General features: G+C 41.8%; 1 pseudogene; it reads right to left on the bottom strand.

The window, feature by feature from the left end:
- Window positions 1–23,189, bottom strand: part of LOC110285336 (centromere protein T pseudogene) — a 31,696-nt pseudogene extending 8,507 nt beyond the window's left edge.
- Between the last annotated feature and the right edge of the window lie 2,040 nt (window positions 23,190–25,229).

The raw sequence follows: 25,229 nt of genomic DNA, 5'->3' as shown, positions 1-25,229 counted from the left end.
GTCAGATCCAATTGTGTGAACAATAGATTGGAACTACCCTTGGAAGCTTGTTGGATCAACAACAGGTTCATTACCTAATGCAATGACTCCTTCTCTTAGTAAGTCAGTTGATAGCAAATTATTTTTCTTGTACCTGGTCTTTGCTACTTTGTGGATTCCTCTCTTTCCCAACCTTTGTCTCCAAGTTCCACCTCTATCAGTAGATAGGAGAAAAATAAGAATAGAGGAGAGAGAGGAGGGAGAGAGAGAGAAAGAGAGAGAGAGAGAGAGAGAGAGAGAGAGAGAGAGAGAGAGAGAGAGAGAGATCTTGAACATGACCACTACCAAACCAAACTTACCCTCCTGAATGACCAACAACCACCCACCCCAACTCTTGGCATCCTAGCACTTATATACCCCCTGAGAAACTCTGTAATTCCAAATGTCGTACTATTGCAGAAACTCTCTGTAGCTGGTAAAAGCATGCTTCTGCTAGAGCATGAGGCAAAACATAGTCACATGCTATGGACAATTTGAAGCAGCCACACATCCCTACATCTGGGATTAAAATGAAACATATTCTTATAATATTTGTGTGTGTGTGTGTGTTAAGAAACCAAAATTCTGAGCCAGGCGTGGTAGCACACACCTTTAATCCCAGCACTCGGGAGGCAGAGGCAGAAGGATTTCTGAGTTCGAGGCCAGCCTGGTCTACAAAGTGAGTTCCAGGACAGCCAGGGCTATACAGAGAAACCCTGTCTCAAAGAAACAAACAAAAAAACAAACAAACAAAAAAAAACCAAAAACCAAAAGAAAGAAAGAAAGAAAGAAAGAAAGAAAGAAAGAAAGGAAGGAAGGAAGGAAGGAAGGAAGGAAGGAAGGAAGGAAGGAAGGAAGGAAGGAAGGAAGGAAGGAAGAAGAAAGAAACCTAAATTCTAGAAGCTTGCTATACCAAATAGTTCATCAGTAAGGGTAGGGGCTCCTTGAGTCCATCCTCCATGCATGCCAGATTGTCGAAGGGTTCATACTTGTGCAGAGTCACTACTGCAGCTTCATTTTCTCTAAGCTTGAGTTTGTGATTCATTCCTTCGGCTCTTTCATTTATTTTCTAAACTTTGAATCAAGGTCTTGCGATGTGGCCCAGGCTGGTCTTGAACCAGACCTATAGCTCAATCAGACTATCAGAATTTACAATTCTTTTGCCTCTACCTTTAGGGCAGCTGGGATCACAGGAATGCATCACTAGGACCAGAAAACAAAAGATCTAAACCCTAACTTGGATTCATAGTATTGTAATAAGTCAGATAGCAGGGTTGGATGTGGGAGGTTACTGTCTGGCTCTGAGAACCTCTTCTTTTCTGAAAATGGTTCAACATTTTAGAAAGTTATGATCATAACTATTGGCATGTCCTCAGGGAATTTAGTGTTTAAAGGTCTAGTTATTCTAATCAGATTTTGAAAATTTGAAGCCAACCTCTCTCTTACCAGCTCTGATCTTAGCAAGTTGTCTATTTGCCATGTCTTAGCCCCCCTGTATAAAATGGGGCAAATAATCACACCAAATCTGAAATACTCCAAGAAATGGACAAAATACAATTCCAAAGCACTCAGAAATTCCTGGTCATGGGTCCCTCTTCTAATGCATGCCTCTTGCCATGAGTGACAGAGCCAGGGCAGACCTCTGGTCTCTGAAGTCAACTTTCTTTTTCAGATTATAAAACAGAATCACAGCAGTCTTCATACTGAGTGTCATTCATGATAGTCTCTTGGGAGAGATTCTTGAAATTCTGCTCCTGGGAGAGGTAGGTTTTATTCTTCTCCAGCTACCTATCCATGTATTCCTTTCTGGGAAAGAACCCAGTATTCATCTGAGAAGCAGAGGCAGAGCTGAAAGGATGCAGATGTCTCAGTACTGGTGACAATTGGCAACCCAAGAAGAGAGGCTGGGAAAGGAGCAGAAAATAAGAGGAACACTTAGAACACTGAAGAACTCTACTTCTAGCCTGTGTCAGAATACACCCCCATGCCATATCATCTCACCTGTGTGCTCATCTTTCCTCTGTTCTCCAACTGCCTCATCCCCATGTATCTTAAACTTCAACCAATGTGTAATTTCCTTGGGAGACCTTTCTCTGAAACACCATTCTAGATCAGTTCTTTTGAATGCCCCAGTGACTGCTAAAGTGCCCTGGATGTCTTATAGTTTTTGATGAGATAAATGTGTAGATGCTATGTGTCTGTCCCACTAACCCTAAGCTTTGAAAACAGAAACCATCTGACTTGGTCATTGTTCTATCCCCAGCACTAAGCAGAGTGCCTGAAACTTAACCAAAGCTCAAAAAAGGCTTGTTGAATGGCTACATAATGGAAAATGTTATGGTTCAAGGGCAGAATGAACTCATCAAACTCCCACCCAAGCTTCCAGCACATTTTGCAGATAAATCGACTGCTCTTCCCATACTGTAGCCTTGTTAGCCTCCAAGCTAGCCTGGGAACTCCTGTTGCTCCCCATGTTCTAACCTCTCATCCATCCCTCCTTCCTCGGTGCCTGGCACATGGCAAGTCCTTAATTCACACTTACTAAAATAAAAGGAAATTGGGCTCCCTTTCAGGCTAAAATGGTGAAAAGATCAATTCATAACCTGATCCCTAGAAGAAGAACAAACAGGAAAGTTAGTTGTTTATTTGCATTTTTTCTATTCTATTTTGTCAAAGCCACCAGTTCCTATAATCAAACAGTGGTCTCATGTCAGCTTCTTGACATTTTTAAGAACCTTCAAGATTTCTGTTCCATGGGGTATTTGGGTGGCACTATTTATTTCCCGCAGGTGAACTGATGAGCACGGCTAAATTTGCCTGAAGTCAACACATAGGAAAAACTGAATCAGGTGTCAAGACTCCTGAGCAGCAGGGGTGTACCACCAAGGATGTCAGGAAAGGAGTTCCCATGCCCCCATTCCGTGAAGCATTCTTGCCAGTTTTGGAGAAAGGAATACAGAGGTGTGGAATGTGGGTAAGCACCTTGGACCATGTCTATGCCTCAAAAGTGACCATGGAATTAGAGTTAGTAACCACTATATCCTCTCTAAGCTGGGCCAAGGATGTGTTTTATATAACAATGCATTACTACTAGAGTATCAATAGGCCTCAGGAGAGATAATGCATGCCTAGATTAAAGCAAGCTTCAAAGAGAAAGATTTTGCAAATGAATTGCTGTAAGTAGTTATGGAAATGATCTTTGATTCATGTGAAAACTTATGATTAAACAAAAAAAGACAAATTAGAGAAATCAACTGCTTTTTAACTTATTAAAAAATGCAGAGATCAGCAACTCACAGAAACAGGATAAAATTATAAATCATATGAGTTATATCTATGAACATTTAAATATTTAAAAGTCACATAAAGTAATTTATGAAGGTGTAAAGTACATACAAATACTTAACTATAGACATAAACATGCTGCTTTCATGTATCATGAATTGATGAATAGCACTGTCACCAAATAGATGTCCATAACACTTCAGAGGACCTGGAAGTTGGCCCAGGATCACTATAACCATGTAACATACATACGGCCTCTCCTCTCACAGCGATCACACCTTCACAGCAGTATGACACATGATCTTATAAGAAGATGAAGTTTGTGCTGCTAAAAAAAAATAAGGTGGGCTGGGGAGCAGGGCAGGGGGAGGATATAGGGGGCATTGGGGATAGCATTTGAAATGTAAATGAAGAAAATATCTAATAAAAAGAGGGAAAAATGATTAGAAAAGAAAAAAATCTTGTTCTGAAAATTCAATGTTCAGAATAAAATTAGAATACATGTGATATATACATATGTAAATGTTCACATGAAGAAGTATATATACATATACATGATGTATAAATATGTACATGTATTCATGAATATATATGTATACACACACACATATATATACATATACATATATATATATATACATGCATTCATATATGCACAAATACTAACATGTCTTAAGTTTCTAGAACTCATGTTGCAATTCAGCCTAGATAGGCTCCTTGGATGGCCATTTTCCTCTGTAATACTCCATTTCACATTCTGTAACACATGTTAATATTCTGCAAGGCTGGCCACTGGACCCACCCTCAAATGGAGTAGTTGCCACAGAGAGTGAGCAAAGTGAGGTGCAAATTGGGCTGCTCTGTCCTAAGACATCTGTTGAGGGACTATCCAGCTGTGGTCCTTGTACCCAGCTGTGCTTCCTGTATTAGGACGCAGACAGCCAAAGGATTCTACTGAATTTAATGTTATGAAAACAGTGTTCAGAGCTTAGGCTTGGGAAGACTAGAGCGAAAGATAAGATTCTGTGACTGGGACAAGCTAGGTCCTTGAAGGTGACCAAGTAGAGTTTCTAGAGCCAGGTGGATACTGAAGATATGGAAGGGAATCTTAGACTTTTCACCAAGTAAGTATAATTAGCCAAGCTACAGTAAGGGAGTAGACCAATCAGGAATTAATAACACACCTCCATGTTTGCCAGGAAAATATAGGACACACTTGAACTCCAGATGAACAACAAAATTCTAAATGGTACATTCTAAATACTTCATGCAGCATATTGATACTTATATTAGAAAACATTTTTGTGGTCCATTTCAATATTAAATTTTATTGAGAGGCCAACTGTTCATTTTGTAAATCTAGAAAAACAAATCCCCTTTTGCTTTATCCTATAGTTTCTAAAAATGTCCTCTAATCTCTGCAAGTCTGTCTAGAAGACAGGTCAAAGGTCACCTTTGCAGCACTGTCTGTGGAAGCAAGTGTGTGAGCCAGTAAAAGAAGATAGGATCTCTGTGTGTCTAGTGAGATACAAGGAGAACAGTCAGAGATCACCAAAGCCATGCTGAACAGCCCAGTCTTCATCACCAGTTATGGCAGAATCCCAGTGGCTAGTGGATTTGGCACATATGTTAGGAAGTCTGATGTAGTCTAATCATAACTGAACAGGATTTCACATGTAGGTTATTTATCCAACAGACTTCAAGGTCTCCTTCCACATGGACACTAACAGCATCTTCTGGAGTAAAAGGCTGGAGCTTTGATCAGAGGAGTCCCATTATATTTCTCCAGTTGTATGTAGCTAAAAGTCTTGAAGCTACTTAGCATCTAAAAATAATTAATAGCAAAATACACTGCCCCTAGAAACTGAGCATTGGTACCAATGTCCACGTTCCCTGCTTTGGCTCTCAGTTCCATGCCGAATTGTCATCCTAATCCTACAGTGCCCACAAGGCTCTCTAACTTGAGAAACATACTGGATGGCTCATAATTAAAACAATCGCAATTCTTTCTTCAAAGCTTAATTCCAAACACCGTTTCTCATTTGCCACATAAGGACATAGCAAGCACAGTGGCCCATCTGTGGGGAAATTAGGGAGAAGCGGGCAGATATGTGTCATGCAGAGCCAATATTAAAATAATCACTCACACTTTCTGGCAACACTTTTTAATAAGTGTCAAACCTTTATGGTTTTCCTTGGCATTTGCATCCACATCCATCACACAGAATTCTTACCATATTTATTTCTGAAGGTTGTAAAAATCAATAAAGGGGCTTCCCCAAGATGATCAATTATTCCAAATCCACCCCTGGGCTTCTGATATAGAGGAGCTTGGTTGGCTCAGACAGCAGTAAGAAAGCAGACTGATAACTTTGTGTTGGCCTTAGGGAGAAGAGATGAGATACAATTCCAGCCCAGCCCAACCACATGTCACAATTTTTACCACTGCCTCCAGCAAAGAGATTGAAATCTCCTGGGCCAAACTTGATAGCACAGGAGACACATATACATCCCTGGTCCTCCACAGATATGAACTGCAGCTAGAGTAACCAGGCCAAAGTATGTTGAGTTTCACTTGAGGGTCCTGGGATGCTTAGATGCCCACTGGTTCTTATAAGGTTAGCTCTACTTTCATCTAATTATTATTTAATTCTCTTACTTAATTTTATGTGTATGAAGAATGTATTGTCTACATGTGTGTATTTTCACCATGTATGCTTAGAGCCTGTGGAAGTCAGAGGAAGGAAACGGACCTTCTGGAACTGGAGTTAGGGTGGTTGTAAGGCATCATATAGATTCTGGGAACCAAGCCTAGGTCTTCTATAAGAGCAACAAGTGCTTTAACTACTGAGCCACCTTGTCAGCCCAGAGAGCGTTTCTTATAGGGAGGTTACTGGAAGGGCAGAAGCCAGGTAGTAAAAGGTATCAGCCTATGAGTCTTGAATTATAGTCTCAGCTCTCCCAGAGAGAACTACAAAGTTCCCTTCCAGGGCTCTATTTCTCAGCCTTCCTGATGGTCTCACCTAAGTCATTTCTTAGACTGACCATCCCTTAGATGATGCGTGACACCATCCAGTGTGTTCAACTCCAGATTGAGACTCTTAGTGGAAATTTTAGAGCACATGATGTTAAACTTATCTAAAAAGAAAGTGACATCAGAGACAGAACTGTTTTCAACATTCTTGACTCTAAGATAGAAACCTACGGTTCTAGCACATCTTCAAAAACACCCAAGAAATTCGGAGGTTTTAGGTTTCACTCATGAGGGAGGAAAGCCATGCAATGGGAAAGCCTGGTATTACAGAACTCGGTCACTCCATGTTGAAATTCATTGGCCTGGAGAATTATCAGAGAGACTGGCAATCTTATTCCTGCTAGTGAAGTAGAGCCTGATTTAGCTGAGATGATTAGTATACTAATGTGCATTTTCAAAATGACAGAGGCCAAAGATTTTGATGTGTATAGGCCAAGTTGTCTAATTGTGAACTCCAATCTGTTATTTCCTGAAAATGATAAATTGATCATTTTCAGGAAATATCAGATCATCAGACGCTTAACACATGAGAACAAAGCTAATAATTCACAATAGAAGAAATTTACTGTTGGTCTTGCACAGCTGGCCACAGCCAATGGCATCAATTCATTAAATGATCCATGGGGAATCTGAGCTGAGCCTTCATTGGTGGTGGGAACTAAGTTCAGGTGAATGCACTGGGGTAGATGTGTTACACTAGGAACTTATTTGTGTGACTTGAAGCAGACATCCTTAAAGGTAGGTTTGCCCCTTTCCTACCTCCCATTTTCTCCTCTCTTTCTTCAAATATGGCACAGAAATTGTGCATCTTGAACCATGACAAGAGAGCAAAAACCCTTTGGGATAGCAGAACAAAAGCCAGAGAGGCTAATAGCTAGCAGTGGAGTGTCTTGTCAGAAACCCTGTGCCAAAAGCATGCTATCTAAGCCAAGATTTTTCACCCTTCTTAGGCTTTAGCTAAAGCTATGTGACCAAATATGAGGGGAGGGGAAAATGTCAGCTATAGATATGACAGTGTTCTCTTTTAAATCCTAGGTTGAGATCCAAACCTACCACTGACTTTTTGTGTGATAATTGAACCACGACAATTTGATTATCTTCCTTCAAAATTATTTTCTCCAGACCCCTGTTCAACAGGTATAAGTTTCACAATACAATGGATGCATTATGGGAACCTGATTACAACACCATACCATTAATTACCAATATTGGAGGGTAGATCTCATGTTAGATATTCTAATAAAAATAATATTAATAATAAAAAGTATCCTCCTATCTCATAAACTTACTGTGAGAAGCAAAACTAGTGCTTATTAAAGTACTTTACATACTCTAAGGCCCAATGGAGGCCTGTGATGGTGGCCTGTCAATCACAGCACAGAAATCTACCCACATTAACTCAGCAAGCAGCTTATTATAGGAATAACAAGCAAGAATGCAGTGCTGGAGACTACTGGGGTTCCTAGGTCCATCTAGTGAATTCCCATCCCAGTGTAATAGTATCTGGAAATGGGGCCTTTGAGTGATGAGTGGGATTAGATTGGCTCTTGAGGGTGAGGTTTCTTGATGTAATCATTACCTTTATAATAAGACAATGGGGCATCAAAATGATTACTTCTATCCTGCCCCTGCCATGTAAGTATAAAGTGAACACACGTGGCTGCCTATAAGCCAGAAAGACACCACTGCTCAAAGCTGATGATGTCAACATTCAGACCCCAGACCAGGATGAAACAAATGATTGCTGGGAGCCAGTGGTGTTTTGTTATGGCAGCCTGGGTAGCCTAAAACCCACAGATACCATGAAAAGCCTACAAAGGACAATTGTGCCTTTGGGAGGGTAAAACGGGCAAATCAGAAATAGAGTCCACATTCAGCATCCGCATCTGCCAGGGGCCTTATGAGCTTTATACAGCTCTAACACATTGTGACCATCTGACTTCAGTCCATATCGCCATCTGACTATATAGTCCCTAAGGTCCAATGCACTTAATGCAGATTCCTTAGGGAGCATTCAGTGGGCCGGTGCCATCTCCTGGAGCCAGGTATGCAAGGATCCAGGCACTGGGGAACGTGAGCTTTCTAGGAGCTTCATGAATTAATTTATCTGTAAGGGTAACAGTCAAGTAGGTCAATGGCCCTTTTGATAAGGAAAATTAAAAATGATGTTAAATACTCTTGATAGTGCACACAGGTTTAAATCCTGTCTGGAAAAGGTTCTGAGCCCTTCTGACGATCCACCTTTCTTTACAGAGCAATAGGCCTTGTAACATCAGTTTCCCGTGACCAACCTGTGTTTATTCTTGGCAGCCAACATACCCTTGCTTACCACAGGACAAAGAACTGGTTGGACAGTCACAATTCTATTCCACTCTCCTTTGTGACTGGAATGAAGGTTCCTTTCAAAGGGGACATTGATAGCGCATATGTCCAGAAAATGTTCCAACCGGTAAGAAGGACACATGCTCCACTATGTTCATAGCAGCCTTATTTATAATAGCCAGAAGCTGGAAAGAACCCAGATGCCCCTCAACAGAGGAATGGATACAGAAAATGTGGTACATTTACACAATGGAACACTACTCAGCTATTAAAAGGAATGAATTTATGAAATTCCTAGGCAAATGGTTGGACCTGGAAGGCATCATCCTGAGTGAGGTAACACAGTCACAAAGGAACTCACACAATATGTACTCACTGATAAGTGGATATTAGCCCAAAAACTTAGGATACCCAAGATATAAGATGCAATTTGTTAAACGCATGAAACTCAAGAAGAACTAAGACCAAAGTGTGGACACTGTGCCCCTTCTTAGAATTGGGAACAAAACACCCATGGAAAGAGTTACAGAGATAAAGTTTGGAGCTGTGATGAAAGGATGGACCATCTAAAGACTGCCATATCCAGGGATCCATCCCATAATCAGCTTCCAAATGCTGACACCATTGCATACACTAGCAAGATTTTGTTGAAAGGACCCAGATATAGCTGTCTCTTGTGAGACAATGCCGGGGCCTAGCAAACACAGAAGTGGATGCTCACAGTCAGCTATTGGATGGATCACAGGGCCCCCAATGGAGGAGCTAGAGAAAGTATCCAAGGAGCTAAAGGGATCTGCAACCCTATAGGTGGAACAACAATATGAACTAACCAGTACCCCGGAGCTCTTGTCTCTAGCTGCATATGTATCAAAAGATGGCCTAGTTGGCCATCACTGGAAAGAGAGGCCCATTGGACTTGCAAACTTTATATGCCCCAGTACAGGGGAACACCAGGGCCAAAAAGTAGGAGTGGGTGGGTAGGGGAGTGGGGGGGAGTGTATTGGGGACTTTTTGGATAGCATTGGAAATGTAAATGAGGAAAATACCTAATAAAAAAAAAGGAGAAATAAATCTTCTACCACATCTTGCATCCAGAGTGCAGGTCAATTTCTGTCCTGGTGCAGCTTCCAGTTCCCTCCGCACTTCCAGCTCTGCAATGTGACCTTCCTCCTGAGAAACTGCACAGAAGCTTCCCGTTTGCAAAACAAAGAGTGAAGAACAGAAACTCCTGCAAGGTCTTAAGGGAAGGAAGAAAAGCTTCCCCGCCATGGTTCATACCTGTGACCCTGTGACCCTCCTGCTGGAGGAAAGAGAGGATGCTGTCATCCTGTGCTCTCCCGCTGCTGAGCTTTGAGAAGGAAAATCATTTTAGACAATAAATAAATAGATACTGATTTATTTCTGGTTATGATGGATGAAAAGGAAGAGTTTAAAGTAAAGCTTTCTAAGGATTAGCTTTCCTGATTTCATCTTTATTCTATCTAGTGAGATCAAGACATCCCAGAAAATACAGATGCACCTGTGTTGATCTTCAGCTGTGAGTGTGTCTACGAGTCTCTGTGTTGTGTGTCTGTGTGTAAGCATATGTGTGTACCCTATGTATACAGATGCATTAAGGAGTACTGGATTTTTTTTTTTTTTTTTGCTGACAGTTCATGATCAAATGGAAGATGTCTTCCACACTGGCCAACAACAACAAACAATGAACACAGGTGCTCAGTGCATGGAACGAGATCAATAAAAAATATCACAAAGCAGTTGTTTGGATTTCTTTCCTGTGGTCACTTTCATCTCTACACATTCTGCTTTCTTGCATTCCATAATCTTGTCAAAATAAACATCAAAGGTAGTTTGGAATTATAAGATTAAATGGGGTTTTTTGCCTATGAAAAATGTTTGAATTGTGCAATAAAGCAAGTGTTGTTATGTCTAATATATACTAGATCACAGCATTTAAAAATACATGTATTATCTAAAATATTGCTAGGATAGCCATAACACTGACCAGGCCCATCCACTTCCATATCTGTTAGTCTGGGTAATACTCAAAGGGTAGTTATGGTGCAGCTAGGGATTATGAATTTAGTGGCATTTTGTCAGAAAATGAATTTGTGTATTCTATTATGTTTGGTTTTGAGTTTATGTTCTGCAGTTCTCTGAGACGTGTGGAGTCAAACCCCAATTTTCCTGGTAAATCTCATCTCCACACTTGCACTGGTTATGTTTTGAGTGTAGTTTTTTGTTGTTGTTGTTTTTTCTTCCACTAGGTTTAGAAATAAGGTAATGTCAAGTCAGGAAAACTGCCATTTCCCTGGGCCTAGTTAATTGGAGACATCACTTGTGACCAACAGAACCAATGAGATTTAAACTATTTTTCTTAACTTAATAAAGATTCGCATTGTCTGCTAAGATTATGCGTAGAAAGTTATGAATAGTTTCTCCTACCCCTTTCTTGGTCACAGAGAAAAGGTAAATCAGTCAGGGAATATGTTTGACACAGAGGATCCAAAGCCAGGAGGTGTGAACAGTGAGATACTGGATCCTAGGTCAAGAAGCTAGGAAATCAGTACCAAAGCAGCTAAGCACCTTCCATTTCAGTTGCGGATTGGTTCTAATGCTACTTGTGTTAATTCGGCTCCCAAAATTACATGGGAACTGGCATGTCTGTCTGTAACACACTGAAGTTCCCTGTCCCAAGTTGGCTTTGGTAAAATAAAGTGGCCACAGCCTAATGCTGGGCAGGGAGACGGAGGCGGGACTTTAGATTTCCATGGGCAAGGAAGTAGGAAAGAAGGAGTGTTGATAGGGGAAGCAGAGAGATCAGACTTGAGGGAGCAGGAGAGAAAGCCTGCAGCCATGTAAGAATCAGGGAGGCAGCCTCAGGGACCACTTCCCCGATTGGGTCTGGGGTAGCAAGAATGGCCGAGCCTTTGAGCTGCTTAGAACATACTAAACATAAGGATGTGTTCTCTCTCTCTCTCTCTCTCTCTCTTTCTCTCTCTCTCATTCTCTCTCTCTCTCTCTCTCTCTCTGTGTGTGTGTGTGTGTGTGTGTATTGGTTGGTCGGTCGGTCTGCCTGCCTGTCCATCTTTCATTCGAGAATCCAGAGCATTTTTGTGGGTGGTATCGAGAAGTATGCACCGCAGGGGAAGTTCAGAGAGGATTAGCAATTTCTTGCTTCAGGTGAGGGCTTTCTAGGTTTTCTACAACCACACCAACATTTGGTGCGGTATTTTCAATTTGGGACAATTTCAGACACATGTAGCATTTACTTTATGCCCTTTATGTCCAACTGCATTGAGAGTCTTTCTGTATCCCTGCTTTTCATCTTATCTCCTAGGATAAAGTAGCTGTTCAAACATTTTGTCTATTTTAATTATACTTTTTTTCTTATCATTGAGATTTAAGTATCCTTTACCTAATGTGGACATATGTTCTTTAAAACACCAAATTTTCACAACATTTTTCTCAGTGCCAACAGTGACTTTCAGGGACTAGAAGTTCCTTATTATAATAAAGTTCAAATTAATTATGCTTTATTTTTATTGATCACACTATTGGTGATATATCTGGTTCATCTTTCCCCAAACTAGGGTTATAACAGATTGTTCCTATATATTATTCTAGAAGTTTCAGGATTTCAAGTCTTGCATTAAGATCCATGATTTGTTTTGAGTTATTCATAAAGTGTCTTAATGCCTCCTTCTTCGAAGTAGTTAATTTTTAGCGACGGTTGAATTCTCTGAAGTCCTGGTCTTGAGATGCCTTAGTGGGAATTAGAGCAGCAATTATTTACTCGCGGAGCCTACTGTGCCTCCTTACTGAGACACATCACTTCTGAATCCCCGAAGACTCTCCACAGTGTGAAGCTTCCTCTCAGACAGCTGAGAGTCAGAGCTCTGTCTACCCTTGAGTGAGAGTTGATGGCAGTCATCTGATGCGTTTAAGGCGGCTCGTTCTCCAGTCTGAAGTCATGTCATAAGACATCCAGATGAACGCTCAAGGGATCTTCTTCCAGGTCTGGAGTTCTCGTCCACAGGAGCTCTCTCTCCTCTCTTGCGCTCTGTCTCAAAACATTCTACTTTGGCCTCTGCAAGTAGCTAGCCCTGTACACTCATGCTAGAACGCTGGACTGTACCAGGAAGCCTTCTCTACACTGCAGCCTAAAAGCTCTCCAGTCAGCAAGTTAGGAACTCAAGGAACCATGCTTCTGACATTCGCATTGCTCGTTGCCTTTATCTGATATCTGCAAAGACAGTGCTTCATATATCCTGTCTGTCTGTCTTGTTGTTTGGTCTGATTTTAGCTGTCACATGTGAGGCAGTAATTCCATACCATCCTTCTACAGTAGGATTTTTGAGAAATTGAACAAAATAGTTTTATTTTTTATCTATTTTAGGGATAAATAATATAAAATCTTACCCTAACTACAGACAAATGCTCTCCCAACTTGATATAACTGCAAACACACAAGGGAGAAGGAATATTTATTTATATATCCTTTTCTTTCATAAAAGTATATCTCCTGTAGTCATTGATGTAATGATTTTTGGGTTAGTATCATCAATGAATTTATCCAATATTTTTAAGCAGCAATAGGTGCTAAGAAAAAGTATATATAAGGGGAATAAATTAGTGAATAAAATGTTAAAATCCTTGGCCTCAGTAAAATAATTTGTATATGTAACTGCTAAAGATAGCTCCTTGCACGTCTTGCTGCCAATCATATAACATACCCGTTGGGTAAAGTAGTGTTCTCGACTTAAAGATAGGTAATGGGGCTGGGGCCAAGCTCAGGTGCAGCCCTTGCTTAGCATATTCCAAAGCTATTAGTTTAATTCTAGGGCTGGAGAAAAAAAAAAAAAAGATAGTGGAGAAAGAGAGTTTCATTAACTTTCTCAGGTAGGAATTTCATTACCTGCTCCACTCCTCACCAATATTTTGATGGTGAAGATCAGAGTCATTTCATTTGAACTGTGAGAGAGTGAGAGCCAGGATCTAATGGTGGTTGTTAGTTCTAAGCTGTGGCTCTAGCACTGTGGTGCTACTGAAAGGCATGCCTACAAACAGCTGTGTCAGAACACACCAGGATTCATATGCAGCTCAAGAGAGGATTAGGCCTACTCAGGCTATATAATAGAATGTGTTCTTAAGAGAGTAGCCCAGCCACTGAGGTTTTAAAAGGTAACTTAAGAGGCATAGCGCTAAATAAAACAAGGAGGAAAATGTATGCAAACCAGAGAAAACATTTCAGTCAGAGAGGATAAGCTGCAGAGCCTGAGGATTGAAAAGACGCTTATCAGGAAAACCAAAGAAGCCTACAAGACTGGGACAGTCAGAGGGCAGAGATGATACTGGACAGGAGGAATTAATGTATGGTATGTAAATGTCTCCCAGGAGGCTTGCTACACAGTGGCTTGTCCTAAAGCAGTACTTCTCAGCCTGTGGGCCATGACCCCTTTGGAGTTGCATATCTGATATTTACAATTCATAACAATAGTAAAATTACATTTGCAAAGTAGCAATGAGATACTTTTATGGCTGGGGTCACCAAAACCTGAGGCTTTCAGCATAGGGGAGGTTGAGAACCACTGCTAAAGGCAAGACAGCATGATCATCGTTGCTATTTGCACATGAAAATTCTGAGAGAAAACAGCCAGAGAGGCCTTCTTAGAACTAGAATGCAAGCTGAGCTTTTAGGACTAAGACCTTCTACACACTTCCAAGGGACCTCCAGAGTCCTCATGACATATCCTGGGAATGTGGATGGAGCAGCCTGTGACTTGACATGACTCCAAGCTGACCACTAAGACACCAGCGCCTCACAGAAAAAAAAAAGTGAAAGATATTTAACTTTCACCTTCTAGATGCATGTTATTCCATTGATCTCGGAATTTCTTCATTTCCTAGCTCTGTTCCTCACCAATATTTGGACTGTAAAAATAAGACGCCCGCCAGGACTTTGAGCCACTTATAGCAAATTAAATCAAAGTCAGAAAAAGCCTGTGTCCTTTATACTGATCAGTTTCTATCTGCACGATTTTATTGTGACAAGAGACAGCTTTTTTGAAATTTCAAAATGGCATCAAATGAGCAGCGATGGAAGAGTTACCCATGATTCAGACACGTACCTTACTCTTAATGTCAGAGACATGGCAGCTCATCACAAGGCGACCAGCTGTTTGCAGTAGTCACAAGCTTGAAGAGACAGGGAGAAGGTCTTTCCAAATGCCAAGCATGCTTTCCACAGACGGTGCCTACTGAGCCGTCTCCAGGAGTGTTTGGTGCCAATAACCTTGACTTTCCTTCTTTGGGGCCCGAGATGACTGAATTGCCTGGGCTTGCCTTGATCCCCCCTGCACGGAGAGGAAGCACAGGAGAAAAGTTCAGAGCAAGCAGCCCTTCTGCTCTGCCTGCTTCCAAACGTCTTAGGGAATTTCAATACGAAGAGCCTGGCTCTACCCCAGCCAACTTGAGCGGAGTTCGCAGGGTGGTGTCTCAAGACGAGCTGAGAGAAGACTCCCAACTGAGACCATAGCAGGCGAGTCCTCAAACAGCTCAGAACACTTCTGGGATTTGCTCTCAGATCCTCTGCTGAGGCAGCTTCTGGAAAGTTCAGCTAACTCTAGAGGAAGCTTTGGCTCTCACACCCTCTGACACAAAATCACCAGGGCAGCTTGGGAACCATGGGGCCTCATCGTAGGGGCTCTACAGCCACCTTCCACAATAGGCCCAGACTCACCTTCTCTTTTTTTTTTCCTTCTTACATTCCCCCCTTCTTTTGTTTTTTCTCACCTTTCCTCTTCTCTTCCTGCCACCTCTGCTCTTCTGTCCTTCTTTCTTTTTCTTCTCCTCCTTCCTCAATTTTCCTTTCCCTTCCCTTCCTCTACAACCTTTTCCTGTCCTCCACTTGTTTTCCCTTCCCTCCCCTCTCCTCCTTGCCTCTTCTCTCAACTCCTCCCTGCCCCATCCTCTTTTCCTCTCCTCTCTTCCACTCCCCTCCCATTCCCTCTCTTTTCCTCTTCTCCAGCACCTTTCCCATGTGCAGCCAAGTTTGGAACTTCCAAGTCTCATAGGAGAAGAAGCATCGTGACCATGGCCAGACAGGCCATGAAAAACAGTAGACTGCTTTGGCGGTTACATAGAAACTCAGGTCATTCCAAAAATAGTGGCTACTCCTTAGCCATCAACTCCTGCCTAGTAGAAACCAAATCCTCTCCTGTTCACCCCTCCGAGTTTTTAAGAGAAGACAGAAATATCACGTTTGGCTTTAATCATGAAATCCCTTAGCTTTTAAAAGTCTGCCAGTAACACAAAATGTACATATCACTGCCCAGAGAGAGCACACCTGTGGGAGGCTGTGGTCCAGAGGCTGTCAGGTTCTGTTTTCTGTTTCCAACTCTGAGCACTGTAGACAGTTCTAGGAGGGCCATTGATGGCTGTCTTAGTCAGGGTTTCTATTCCTGCATAAACATCATGACCAAGAAGCAAGTTGCGCAGGAAAGGGTTTATTCGGCTTACACTTCCATACTGCTGTTCATCACCAAAGGAAGTCAGGACAGGAACTCAAGCAGGTCAGGAAGCAGGAGCTAATGCAGAGGCCATGGAGGGATGTTCTTTACTGGCTTGCCTCCCCTGGTTTGCTCAGCCTGCTCTCTTATAGAACCCAAGACTACCAGCCCAGAGATGGTCCCACCCACAAGGGCCCCTCTCACCTTGATCACTAATTGAGAAAATGCCCCACAGCTGGATCTCATGGAGGCACTTCCCCAATTGAAGCTCCTTTCTCTGTGATAACTCCAGCCTGTGTCAAGTTGACAAAACCAGCCATTACAATGGCAACCTCTCGGGGACACTGTCCTGAAATAACTCAGGGCATTGTATGCAGGTCCACCTGTCTTCAGGGGATTCCTCCTCTTTTGTGATTGTTTGCAAGATTTCATGGAAGTTGGCCTAATAATACTAGTTGCAGAAACATACTTTGCAAGTTTTCCTTTGCAGAATTCTTCTGATATTTGTAAGAATTATTTTGATAAATAGCAGCTAATAGTGCTTTGTGTCCTTATCAAATTCATTATCACCAAGTCTTCCTTCATCCAATCCAGCTATAATTGTAATATCATTTGTTTTCAAATGTTAACACATGTAAGAATCAACAGAGGCATGTGATAAAATCCCACCCACAGAGCACACTTCCCTTTGTCCATTATTAAAGCCATACTACGGGAGAGGGGAGGTGACACATTGGGTAAAGTGAGTCTGGGTCCCCAGCAAACATGTAGAAAATCCAGGTATGAGAGCACATGCCCAGAACCCTAACTTGAGAGTTCAGAGACAGGTAGGTCCTGGAGCCTCAGTGGCCAACCAGTTGACTCGGAACTGCAATATGCAGAGAGACCAAGGCTCAAAATCCAAGGTGGGGAAACCACTGAGGAACACAGTCCAAAGTCAGCCTCTGGTTTCCACGTATACCTACACAAGCAAGCATACTACTCCCCAAAGATGCATGTATATGTGTGTATCTGTGTGTGTGTGTGTGTGTATACATATATGTATACACATATATGTATACATATATGTATACACACACATACATATATATATATATGTGTGTGCATATATATGTGTGTGTATAAGTGTGTGTGTGTATGTGTGTATTGTGTATTGTAATACATATATTAACACATATATGAACAGAAACACACACACATAGCCATACTATTTTTGAGAATGAAAAGGACTCTTAGTTGATGAGTGTAAACTGGTCCATGCAGCCAGTTTATCAGGGCTTCTCCTGCACAAATTATAACTCAGTGGCCTGTGCTGAAGCGGAGGTGCTGGTTTTCAATAAGGCATCCCCAATTCAACCAGAAAGGAGTGGTCTGTGGGCTACACTTCTGACTTAGTAAAAACAGAAGATTGTAGAAAACTCCTGATTTGGAAGGTGGAAGCAAAGAGCCTAGGGAGTGGTCGGTCTCCATGAGACTTAGCTGCAGTTTGATGCTTGCTGCATTTTCAAATAAGGGGCCAGTCAGCAGGAAAGGTGGGAAACACATTCTTATTGCTAATCTCACACTTTCCTTTTTCCACACTCCTCACAAAAGTAATTTCTCAGCTCCACTTGATTACACAGTACTTGATGGTCTTCAAGTAGAGGCCTAAAGGCAACTGATAATTAATGAGGTGCATAGAAGCACTGTGATGAGCAATGAATGTATGTATGCTGAAAATATGAATATTTATGAAAATATGCTAATGAGCCTTAGCACCCCAAACTAAAAGCACACATCCTAAGGGTTTCCTATTTGTTTATTATTTTACAGTCAGGTGATGGATAATGAGTTCACTTGGGGCTAGCTTCCCATGTTATGAGCCCTGGGGTCTCTGATGTACCTACTTCAATGGCTGTTTGAGACCCCATTAAAGGAGGCAGTTTCCAGGAGCAGAATTAGCTAGTGGGATTTACATTGTATTTCTGTAAGTCACAATCACAACATGGTTATATATATCTCTACACAATACAATGTTCAAGAAGTGTGGTGTGTGTGTGTGTGTGTGTGTGTTTAATTGGCCAACTCTTTTCTGTCCAGGATATAAGTGGCCTTGGGGACCTGCAAAGGTCACCACATATGTTATATTCTATGCCTTTTCCTCCAAGGGAGCAGACTTCAGTGTTTAGAGCCTGCATAGTTGAAGCTGATGCCTAGGTTTGAATCCTGGCTTTATCATTTGTCTTTGTGTCCCAGAGCTTTATATGTGTCTACCCCAATTTCCTCCTTTGTAAAAGAAGGGTGACAATCACATTTATGTCATGAGGTTTTATAACTAATAAGCTAATACTCAAGATGTGCTTAGGAGAATGCCTGTTGTGTAGTAAGAACAATGAGTATGCACACGTGGTTCATAAATCCTGGCCTCCAAGGAAAAGAGCCTCCTCCATACAGGAAGCAGGCTTAGGGCACTTTGGTCCTCAGTTCTCTGTGAACTGCGTGCTATGTTTCCATTGTGCTATTAAAACTGCATGTCAGCTTCCTCATTCACACACCAACACATGCATGTATATGTGTATGTACACACATACACAGGGCAGGGGGAGGGAGACTATGTAGCTCAGCATTAACTTTTGTTGTAGCCTGTGCCACGAGATTATCTGTTAGTTGATGTTTGATAAGATATAAAGGAAAGAGTTAAAAAGAAAATGGATTTACCCAGGGAGTTTCCGAGTCCTCATATGGAGTGGATCAGAATGATGGGCCTACCAGTTCCTATTGACACTTATCACAAGAGTTGGGTATGTTGCCAGCAGCTGTGCTCTGGTTCTTCAGATTCTGTGAGGGAGCAGAGTGAAGCTGACCTTTCACCTTTTCCTAGTTATTTACCTTTGTCATCAGGAGGGAGGAAAACTTTGCTCCTCCCCCGACCCTGCCAGAGTCATTCTGTGCTGAGACTCACACAGGCACCTTTATGTTTGGCTCCCAGCAGCTGCTCTGGGCAGAAAATGCCTGCCAAGCATTCCGCATTGCATCCAGGCAGCTTGAGCTCATGCTTTGCTGAGCTTACATTCTCAGGAAGAGTTAACACAAGGGGACCACAGCATGGCATCCCCTGATGTGTGGAAAGGGTATTCCCAAGGGACATTAGAGCCTCTCTAGTAATTACAGTCTCTTCTCCTTGGCAAAACTTCACAGTTTCGAACTTCTTACACATCCATGATTTCATTTGCAACTTTCAGTAACCCGGAGAGGCAGTCGTGACAAGGATTAGAGTACAATTTTACAAACGACGGCGCTGCAGATAAGAGAGAGGCCAGCCTGTGACTCATGCCAGAATCTGGTCTCTTGATTTTTAGACTTATAAGCATTCCCACAAATAATGCTCTACATTCACACATTGCATTGATGCCAGTGCCTGGCTAATACAGAAGTGGATGCTCACAGTCATCTATTGGATGGAACACAGGGCCCCCAATGAAGGAGCTAGAAAAAGTACCTAAGGAGCTAAAGGGTTCTGCAACTCTATAGGAGGAACAACAATATGAACTAACCAGTACCCCCAGAGTTTGTGTCTCTAGTTGCATATGTAGTAGAGGATGGCCTAGTCGGCCATCAGTGGGAGGAGAGGCCCTTGGTCTTGCAAAGATTATATGCCCCAGTACAGGGGAATGCCAGGGCCAAGAAGCAGGAGTGGGTGGGCTGGGAAGCAAGACGTGGGGGAGGGTCTAGGGGACTTTCGGGATAGCATTTGAATTGTAAACGAAGAAAATATCTACTTAAAAAATATGAACATAAGCAGAGTGTCATCTTTATTTCCACGAAACTCTCATGAGTTAAATGGAGAAGTGTTTTGTTTGACACCAGGTCAGTTACATGACAGTCACAAATATGCCCTGCATGCTCAAACATTCACTTGCTTTCGTTTCTTATTCTCTTAACCAGAGTCAGATTAGCCTGGGTGATGGTTTTTCTTCCATGTGGTAACTTGGTAGTTCAGTTCTCTTCCATGTCATAATTCCATTTCATATTACATGTTTTTCATTTAAAAATATGGTTTTCTTCCTAGTAGCCAAGGAGCTAATGAACAATGGATGACTGCTGGGGAAACAGGCTCAGTTTCTGGATGCAGCCCCTGAGAAATCCCCCGTGCTTCAGTAGATGGCCAGGAAACCCATGCACACACTAACACATTGAGTATACTCATGGTATCAATGTCCTGGAAGGAAGGCTTCATGACCAGGCCTGCCAATAAATCACATCATATCTCCTGTCATAAAATTGGTCAGAACCCAAACAGGACCTCAACCTGAATAAAACTGAATGTACTCAAGAAGACAACAAAAAAGGACCTTGATAAAAACAAAGAATTCTTTCTACAGCCTTAAATTCCATTCATACATGGTCCCAGTTGCCTGTGGGGAGGGAGAGAATTTGATGTTTAAACATTATTGACATGGCAACGCTTCTCTCATATCAACAACACGAATGCAGAAAAACAAAAACAAACAAACAAACAAAAATGGAACTATTTCCCAGACAAAGCTAAATGAGATTGTTCTAAATCATCATGGGTGATCAGTTCAGAGGGGATGCAGGCAGGAGGGTAGGATCCCGTAGACATCACAGAGACCCAAGGGGAAACACTACTTACTCGTTTTTCTCATGTTTTTATAGTCCCATCTTTATCTTTAAATGATCTGAGTAGACTTCTAATAATGACGAATATGCAAAAATAAATCAGTAACATTAGCATCGCATACTCACAGAAAGGTGGATAAATTGAGCAGTGAAATAGCTCTGCTGGATACGGAGGATGAATTAACCACGAACAATGAGCTAGGTGCACACTGGAATCTAAAATAGAAAGAACACTGGGGAAAGAACATTCTGAGCTCTTCTTGTACTCAGTTGTGTAAACTGAACTGGGTGTATGGAGCCAACAAGTTGATGTATGTAAGACCTTTACAGTCATTTTTAACTCATTGATCGTTGGTGTGTAGTGCCCATAAATTAGAGATTTTGCATAGGCCCGGGCAGAGATAGATTCTATACATACATTGCATTGCTATTTTAGCCCAGTTAATGTAGCCATTTATGTGGAGAAAAGCAGAGGTGTTCGCTGAAAGGCCGTAAGCATCATTAGGGGCCAAGGCTAGCCTCCAATACAGCCCTATCTGACTCTCAAATCTGTGCTCTTGTATAAAATGATATATCTTCTTTTGTCACTCAAAAGGAAGGATGTCCTTAAGTAGGCACAAGAAAAAATAGGTAGTCATATTCTGGTTTTATTAAAAGAAAAAGGTTGATGTCTAAATGAGCTTCAAAGTCACCAAGCCCACACCTTTCTTTGCTGCTACTTCAGATCTAAGACTAAGGTCACCTCTGGAGAAGCCAAGAAGCTTGCACCATGCCCTTGAGAGGGAGGAGGGCTTTAAAGACAATGGAAGAAAAGGATGCAGATCACAAAACTGAGACTCTGTGGTAGACTGCAGAGTAAGGAGGTACCAGAGATGAGCTGCAGTTTCCAGACTTCTGTTATCAGATTGGCCTGAACTGAACATAAAGACCAAAGCAGTGATAAAGAGTTAATTTTCATTTATAAAAGCACTAGGCACCTTGAAGGAAGGACAATGTGTAGTCTGACATTTGTCTTCTTCGCCACCATGGCTCATCACACAGATCATTGTCTGCCCCTGTTACTTTTGCTAGTGACACCAATGCATCTCAGTATTGCTGCATTAAACTGCATCTCATTAATTAATGGCTGTTTCCAGGCTGTGCCCACTGCATAGACTCAAGGCTAATGGTACAGCCTTTCCTAAAGCTAGTGACAGGCATACTGGCCAGGGATGGGCATTTGATGAACCCCTGTGCTGTACCTTCTTTGCAGATACCTGAAAATACTATAGATGCCTAGGACAGATAGAAGAAATATGATCCAAGCATTGTTTACTAGGTCAATTTGTGACCTGCACAGGTCTCGGCTACTATAACTCCAATGGCTTAACAACATAGCTCCATTTGTAGTTAACTGTGAATGACTGAATAAAGTATAAACTTTTCTGCCAGGTATTTGATCTAGAAACTATGGTTGAAATAAAATGCACCTTCTGACATGAGGACAACCCAGTAGCTTCTTGCAAAGTCTGTGGTGATAGATTGTTCCACATCTGTTATTTAACTTACATACAACCACCAAAGCCCATCGGAGCGTTACCACCTTGATTTGCAATGGTAAACTCACAAGATCTTTATAAAATGCATAATCGAAACAGAGAGCTGTAAAGCATAAAAGCACAGTGAAGGGATAAAATAATGAAAACAGCACAAGTAAACTTGGAATCTGTGTTAACAGAAGCCGAGAGCCGAGCATGGGAGTGACCATTTGGTTGCTAGGTAACGCCTCATCCTGTAAAGAAGGACATAGTGAAGATCCACTTTGACGTGTGCAAGAAAAGGCTTATGATGAAAAGAGGCCATTTTTCCTGGAAGGAAAAAAAAATGGCACTTTGAAAACTTTCACAGTAAAAGAACTCTCAAAATTATCTCTCAATGTTTTAACTACAAAGATAAAACTAGTCCAAACTGAGAGGAATACGGCAGTAAATCAAAACAAACCAGAGATATTTCCTCACAATGTGGGCAAGGGCAAGGAGGCAGGAACCACTCACATTGAAATTCACAGCTTTTTATAAGAAATAAAACCCTTCAATTTTCAGTATTTCTAGCAGTTATAACAACACTGTACTAAATATTTTTTTTACTTTTTACATCTCTGCATACATTTATAAGTGACTATAAAAACCTTCAGTACTTTGACAGAAAAGTTTAAAACTCAAAGAACAATTGTAAATTTCCCCCCACTAACTAATATAGATTATGTGGTTTCCACTTGTTTGGAAACTTTTGAAGGCATGGGATACCATGCTTAACAAGAGCTTCCTGTATATGCTGGCCATTCAAGGAGGAGGTCGACTCACGTAAGACCTTCTAACAGATGCCCACAACGTATACTAGAGGCTGGTACTTACCGGCATGACTCTTAGTTAAGCTCCAAAAAGCCTAGCTATAGAGCTGGGAATGGAGGTACGGATGAGCAAGCTAGCAAGGCGGGCTCTCTTTCTGTGAAAGAGCATCTGTGATGTCCAAGAGGCATCTCGCTGGAGCAATGCTATAAAGAAGACCCAACAAACACCTAAATGAAGGCTTCTCATTAGAGTCTCAAGACAAACATGTATTATACAAACATGAAAGACATGTATACTCTGTTAATTAAGACAAAGTACAGTAACTACTCCTAGTCACAGCTTCTTGATAACTTCAAGTTATAATAAAGAAAGATGTATTATGGTTCCAAGATCAAATCCTGCTGACCCCAGTACTTTGGGGCAGTAGAGAGGTAGAGGGGAGGAGGAAAGGTTGGCACTTTTTCATCTTTCAAGGGCATGTGCCCACTGGGAACCCCATCAGTGTCACACTGACAATAAAGACTTCAAAACATGGGACCCCCCCCAAGAATCTGCAGCCAGGAGTCTGACAGACATACAGCAAAGCAGACTTTACATAAGCCATCAAAGTTTTCTTCAGAGGAGAATCTAGAACTACCAAGGAAGGGTGACAAGCCATGCCAGGCACCAAGACGAAGCAGTTTCTTCCATAAAGTAGACAATGTCTTTTTGTGACAGATCGTATTGTGGTTCAACTTCACATTCTGTGTGATTGTTTTCCCAGGCATATGTCTAGTGTATTTTAGTGCAATGTATGTATTTTATGTGCCCTGCAAAGCTTAGAGAAGGATCTAGGGTGAAATTCTGACCACTGAGAAGGAAAGACTCAACACCAGTTAAATCCATACACAGATGAAGTGTTACCAATATTGAGAAAATTGAGTGACTTTGGTATTTGTGGAATGTGCCTCACTGGTGAAAAGAAACGTTAGCACGGAAGTCTCCACCTCTGTTCCCACCTTTCATGAAGGGAAAGCTGCCTGTGCCTCTGAGAGCTCTGAAAGCCCTCTCACAAGAGGGTCAGTATAAACACCAAGGCAGCAGATCAGGATGAAAATAACAACCTGAGCTACTACTACTGGATCATCTACCTGCAACTCACGGATGCAGAGAGCTCTTGTCATGGGCAACAAAGACCATTCAATAGAAGCTGTCCCTTGAAGCTGAAATTATCGACTACGTCTAACGAGAATCTGAGAAATGGCAAACAGGAGGAGACAAGGAAAGGAGACTAGAAGGAGGGAGGAAGGAGGTCAGGAAGGAGAGAAAGAAATGTGAAACTATGAAGAGAGCCAGGACAGAGACACCCCTCCCCCCCCCCCCCCCGCCCATGGAGCTTCCTGGCCCTCTTGCAAGTATAAAGCCCCTTCTAAGCCTCCTGCACCTCCTCCGTGAGAATTAAGATTCCCAGAGAAGAGAGGAAGAGAAATCACTGGCATCGCTTTCCTCAGAGGGAATGCCATATTTGTTTATGTCTCTTTAAAAGTCTTGCTGTGTGCTTCAAAGCATTCAAGCTGGTTCCCCACACAAGGAAGATGAGCATCTTGGTGGGTGGTAGAAGATGAACAAGCACAGACCACAAGCAACCACGGAAACCAGGTGACCTGGCACTTCAGTAACACTGACATTATCTGCGACTCGGGAGGGGGTGATTAGTAGCAAAGAGTCACCGATAAAGGACCGAATGGAGTTGCAGAAAACGAGCCTGATCTTGTGCATTCTCTTCAAATTAAACAGGAGAAGGCATCTGATTTTTTAGAAGAAATATATGCAGGGAGATGATGGCATTGCATTTAATGACAGACGTCCACTACCCTTGCAGTCCTAGGAATATGAGATCCTGCCACAGTGGATGCTTTATAACCAGCATGGATCCTCCCTGAAAGCGTTGGGCAAGAGAGTTGCTCTCAGAAATTAAAACTAAAATTAAAAATAAAATTAAAAAATTAAAATTAAAATAAAAATAAAATTAAAAGTGATTTTAGGAGAAAAGTATGGGTGGTTAAGAAGAAGGAACACAAGCTTGCAATCCCACCAGCAATGGAGGAGTGTTCCTCTTTCTCCACATCC

The sequence above is a fragment of the Mus caroli genome, unplaced genomic scaffold (assembly GCF_978045245.1).
Source record: "Mus caroli unplaced genomic scaffold, Mus_caroli_1 scaffold_20, whole genome shotgun sequence".
NCBI classification, from domain to species: Eukaryota; Metazoa; Chordata; class Mammalia; order Rodentia; family Muridae; genus Mus; species Mus caroli.
This window is presented reverse-complemented; position numbering and strand designations above follow the sequence as displayed.